The 6,202-nt window shown below is 35.1% G+C and overlaps 1 protein-coding gene across 2 annotated transcripts in view; it reads left to right on the top strand.

The window, feature by feature from the left end:
- The first annotated feature begins 720 nt into the window (after positions 1-720).
- The window catches only part of LOC143222828 (activating transcription factor 3-like), a 74,895-nt gene continuing 69,413 nt past the window's right edge, over positions 721-6,202 (top strand). For both annotated transcript variants that reach the window (XR_013012515.1, XM_076449908.1), the window contains exon 1: positions 721-997. The gene's annotated coding sequence lies outside the window, so the exon portion shown is untranslated. The remainder of the gene's footprint in view (positions 998-6,202) is intronic.

Genomic DNA, 6,202 nt, shown 5'->3' with positions numbered 1-6,202 from the left:
CAAAGTCAGATGAGCTACCGGTCTGACATTTTCGCCCACCATCATACCCTAAGTTGAACTAAAAACTATTGAATGAATATTTGACATAAGTCTTATCAATACTATATGCGTATGTTCTAGTCTGGCTGTCAGTTTTGATTTCATTCCTTTAAATTATATGCTCAATACTTTTATCCGCACCTTTTTTCACACTTAAGGTGTGAAATTTATTTATTACGTGGATGGATAAAACATTTGTCGAGCGCTCTCTATAATTTAGTATTTATAACTGAAACTGATTCGTCCTTTTTTTTTATCTTATTTTGAATTTATGAGCTCGCAATATTTTAGTTCCCTAATCTCACATAATTTTACTTGAGTCGTGTTTTAAATTTGTATTTTTAACTGTGTGGTTTAACTTGGTGATTAACAAGTAATACGATTAAAAAGCTAACGAGTGAATATTTAATACTCCAACTACCAGGCAAGTTTATAACAATTGACCGAAACTTTACCGAAACGTATGTTCCAGTTTGAATATGTCTAATAAATTCAAATACGAAGCTAACAAGCGCTTGAAAACCATGCACGATTGCAGAGATCTTGATCAAAAGTCATCATACAGCGCGCCGTTACTCTGTTTCGACCAATAATCGTGCGCCCCACGTAACTCTTAACCAATACTATACTGAAAAGTGACGTCATCACACTGTGTTGTATATAAGTCCCTCAAGCAACGTTTAATAACCAGTGAAAATACGTAAAATCCTGTCGTTGGACTGTTATAGTTTTCCTAGCACAAGCACGTGGTTTGCACAGTTTTTAAAAACTATTACGTTGTTACCATATTTCTAAATAACAGACAAGTAGTTGTTTCATAAATTAGCCTATTCGTTTCGTTTGTTTATCGAAGATAGATCATCGAACTTATGCATATATGTTTCCATAATTGCATGTTTTGTCGAGACCAGCAAATCAAAACAAACCAGAAGTTAGGACATTCTTTGTTTCCTACACGGTAAGTAAAAACCTTTGACTTTAATCTTTCGTACCAGTTTTATTTAATCTTTATATATATATATTCAAGTAGTCTTCAAATGAACCGAAATAATCTTCCGTTTTTTTTTTACTTTACCATTCAGTAATTCTGTACGTGTCTTACTCATTCACTCCAGCAAATCTCCATTGAACGATTAGATTCGTTTCTATCCACATATGTTAAATTTATAGCACTTAAATTACTGTTTATTAGTTTGTGTGGATTTGTAAACATTAGATAATCAGATATTTGTATAAATCTCGATAATGTTTTCAATTAGAACAAGTGCAGTACACAAGTACAGTACACAAGTGCAGTACACAAGTACAGTGTGTGTGTGTGTATATTAAGATAATTTATTAGCTATAGCTTCATAAAACAAAATTGTAATTTATACTTCTGTAAGCACGAATAATAAAACAATTAAAAACTTGTGACTTTTGCTTATTTTATGGGTATTCTTAAAGAAACTCATACTTCCATGTAAAATGATATTACACACCAGCTGCAAACCGTAATTGAAGAACAAATTTCACTAAACTTAATAACACTTGTGTTCTTTACAGATGTCGCTCCTACCTAGGCCAGGTGTGGCCTAACGACTAGCATGGTTCACATCCTGTTTCCACAAAAACGCACTCCGTATACTAGGGCATGGGTGTGGTATAGGAGTGTTCTGTTAGACAAGAGTAGCCAAAACGATAGCGGTGGGTGCTGTTAATTAGCTGCTTCCCTCTAGTCTATCAATTTAAGATTAGGGACGGCTATGCTTATAAGCGTTTGTGCAGCTCTACGCGATAATTCAAAAACAAACAAACTTTCCAATGTACTTCATAAAAAGTTGGGTTCCCCCTTCACTGGTGTGTGTGTTTGTGTGTTTTCTTATAGCAAAGCCACATGGGCTCTCTGCTGAGCCCACTGAGGGGAATCGAACCACTGATTTTAGTGTTGTAAATCCGGAAATATACCGTTGTACTAGCGGGGGGCCCCCTTCAATGGAAACGTTTAATGAAACTACGTCAGGTACGTTTTATTCTCGCAGTTGTATTTCTTCCTCGATTCATAAACTCTGATCGTTCCTGAACGGTCCCACAAATAATAAAATGTTTCGAACTTACTTTAAACGACGATAAAGTGAAATAGAGTTATGTAACTTAAAATGAAATTATTAAAAAGTTGGTAAAAACACTTTTATTCAAAGCTATTCAAATATTAGAGCAACTGTGAAAGTATAATATTCTGTGTTTTACAGAAGTTACTACTGACAACGAAACAGTTTTCTAATTTAAATCATTATCATAAATGTAAGAATAATGTATATTATTTTTATAATTTATGGTTATATAATAGCTTTTGTATTATACAACAACGTATATATCCCGTAAGGAATCCGTTAGCGACAAATGCAGAGTTACATTACACCGTAAAATAGTTTAAATGAATATATAAAGAACATATTAACTGTAAACAATTTTTCAGACTTTTATAAATGTGTGTGGTTAATTAGAAAAGTAAGGAAGTAAGTATTTTTAGAGTAAGTTAAATAGCGAACATGAGTTACAAAGTTCCCATTTCTTATAGCGATCCGTGTAAGTTAAAATATTAAATTTAACAAAATCCTGTTAGTCAGAAAAAACACCTTTAATCCTATTGATTTCCCGTCACATCAAACATGCTCGCCCATTCAACCGTGGGGACATTATAATGTTACGGTTAATCCCACTATTCGTTGGTAAAAGAGTAACCCAAGAGTTAACGGTGGGTAGTGATGACTAGCTGCCTTCCCTCATGTCTTACACTGCTAAATTAGGGACGGCTAGCGCAGATAGTCTTTGCATAGCTTTGCGCGAAATTCGAACCAAACCCTATTGGCTAGTGTGGGAAACTGGAGGTCCTCGTTCTCTTCACATTACCTTCACGCGGAAGGAGCGCGACAGAAAACAGACCTTGGGAAATAAGGTTTATAATAAAAATACACGTTTTTACAAGTTTTAAATATGTCACGTGAAGAAACATGTAATGTCAGAATTAGATAGCGCTAACAACTTTATTGACGAAGTACAAGGAGCGAAAATTAGCAAGTATCATGTTAGTAAACAGTTAATATGTTGCAATAGATACGTTACATATACGTTAAGAAAACTTTTAATAATTGTTCAGCTTATAGGAACAACTAACGACGTTTAAGATATGATCTATTAATAAATAGCCTTATATATCAAAACTCTGTTTTGCTTTTCTGTCCATCAGTGGCACAACGGAAAGTCTACGCACTTATAACGCTGTAAAACGGGTTTAAAACACCTATGATTAGCACGGCAAAGATAGGTCATAATATAGATTTGTGCTTAACTATAAATAGTTTCACTTTCTTAAAATATTCCATATTTTAGTATAAACTTTAATAATTCCTTTAGTTTAGTATAAAATTTGTAAATTTAAATTATGGTTTCCGTACCTGTTATGGACACTGTCCAAATAATTATCATGCTTCTTTGACAATAGACAAGATAGTATATAAAAATTGTTATAGTATTGTGAATTTTAATATAACTATTTTGTACAAAAACACCTTATTCTAAAAAATTATAGTATATTCAACATATCTTTAGCTGTGTACTGGTCCGAAAGAGCCAATGGTTAGCGCACTGTGGCTAATCGTTTGCGTGGTCCGACAGTTAAAGGTGCTTGACTCGAATTCTGTCGCGGGTTGTAATCCACGTCTCACCAAATATGTTTGTCCTTTCAGTCGTGAGGATATTATAATGTAACAGTCAATTCCATTATTCATTGGTAAAAGAATCGCTCAAGAGTTGTCAGTGGGTGATGATGACTAGCTGTCATTTCTATAGTCTTTCGCTGTTGAATAAGGGATGGCTAGCGCAGATTGCCCTTGTGTAGCTTTGCTTGAAGTTCAAACCAATACCTTTCAACGTCCGCATCTCGTTAATTTGGTTTGGTTTGTTTTGAATATCGCGCAAAGCTACACGACGGCTATCTGCGCTAGCTGTCCCTAATTTAGCAGTGTAAGATTAGAGGGAAGGCAGCTAGTCATCACCATCTACCGCCAACTCTTGGGATACTCTTTTACCAACGAATAGTGGGATTGACTGTCACATTATAACGCACCCCATGGCTGAAAAGGGCGAGCATGTTTGGTGTGACGGAGATTCGAACCCGCGACCCTCGGATTACGTTATCACTAAAAAAATCAAAACATCGCTGTGGGCCGATTTATGCTTTATAAAGATTTTCAGTAAAATCCTTCTATTCAGATAGACAGTAGCAGACTTCATTGTCTAGTCTATCACTTCAAAATCATGAACTACTAGCGTAGAGTTCTTAAATAGCTTTACGAGGACATTCGAAAATAACGACGAAACTTTGTACAAATTACCAAATTTAGATAATTCCAAAGTATGTCTTTATATCTACACCTAAACCTTAAAATGTTCATATACATCATGATTTACAGATATGTGTAATTTGTGAGTGTACTTTCGCCGACTAAAATATCATGAAGACGTCTTATAAAGCAGTAGAGTTTATGCAAAAGCGACCGCCGACTTCTACAATTGTTCTTAACACACGTGCCAGCTTTAAACAACATCTAAACAATATTTTACGATAAAGTATCTTCATACAGTATTTTTAACATGATTCTATAAAATACAAAAAGTTGAGAACATAATGTTAAAAGCAAAATAATTTGCGCGAGCCTAGAACTATTTTAATACCTTTATATGTAATCTTCAACGCGTTATTTAATCTTTGGCCCAATTTTAATGAACGCATGTTGTTCATTTATTTTATGGGCCTGGCATGGCCAGCTGGTTAAGGCACTCGACTTGTAATCCGAGTGTCGCGAGTTCGAATCCCCGTCACACCAAAAACGCTCGTCCTTTCAGCCGTAGAGGCCTTATAATGTGACAGTCAATCTCCCTATTCGTTGGTAAAAAGTATCCCAAGAGTTGACAGTGGGTGATGATGACTAGCTGCCTTCTCTATAGTTTTTCAATGCTAAATTAGGGACGATTAACACAAATATTCCTCGTGTTGCTATGAGCAACATACAACACCAAATCTTCATTGAAAAAAATAATATGTTTTGATCAATAAAATACCAATATTCTTCTGCATCTCATAGAGAACCACAATAACAATAATATAAACACTATCACGTCTAGTGAATATCATAAGTTTAGACACATATATTTATAATGTAATGTTTGTTTAGACGGCCTTCGCCTTGCCTAAAGAAGATCTTATTAACATATTTTAGAAACTGCGATACCCAATGAGAAATGTGTATGGTAGAAGACATTTTATTAAATAATTCCCATTTTTAAAGTCATTCTCAAAAACAAACATCTATCGTGATTTAAAACTTAAAAATCAGTCATCACTATACAGTCCTCTTTATATTGCGTGACAACCAAGATGTGTAAAAACAAACATCATCACTTTAAAGACTTTTGTTGTTTCTCAAAATTTGTTTTGCACACTGGGGGATTTACACTTTTCGATAAAAGTTAACAAAAAAACGACCTTTACTCTCCAGATAAATAAGTTATATTAATCGAGAAGAAGCTGCAAAGGCGAAACGCTAGTATAAATAAAAATATATATCCTAAGTGCAAAGATCGTTTTTTCTTAACTTTTATGAAAAAGTGTAAAGTCTTCTTTATACTGCTTAACAACCAAGATGTATAAAATATCAAAATTTTGTTATTTAACTTTTCCACAAAGATGCAATTAACAATGACAGTGTATTTCAGAACCGTTAACATAAATTATATGCTATCAAAAATGTGCGATTTGATTGTTTGTTTTTGAATTTCGTACAAAGCTACTCGAGGGCTATCTGTGCTAGCCGTCCCTAATTTAGCAGTGTAAGACTAGAGGGAAGGCAGCTAGTCATCACCACCCACCGCCAACTCTTGGGATACTCTTTTACCAACGAATAGTGGGATTGACTGTCACATTATAACGCACCCCCACGGCTGAAAGGGCGAGCATGTTTGGCGCGACGGGGATGCGAACCCGCGGCCCTCAGATTACAAGTCGCATGCCTTAACACGCTTGGCCATGCCGGGAATCGAACGCGGGCCTCCTGAATGAGCCAGATATCCTAGCCACTAGACCACATGGGAGAACGCGACTTGACTATATTTTTAATACGAG

The sequence above is a fragment of the Tachypleus tridentatus genome, chromosome 8 (genome assembly GCF_004210375.1).
Source record: "Tachypleus tridentatus isolate NWPU-2018 chromosome 8, ASM421037v1, whole genome shotgun sequence".
In the NCBI taxonomy this organism is placed as follows: Eukaryota; Metazoa; Arthropoda; class Merostomata; order Xiphosura; family Limulidae; genus Tachypleus; species Tachypleus tridentatus.
This window is presented reverse-complemented; position numbering and strand designations above follow the sequence as displayed.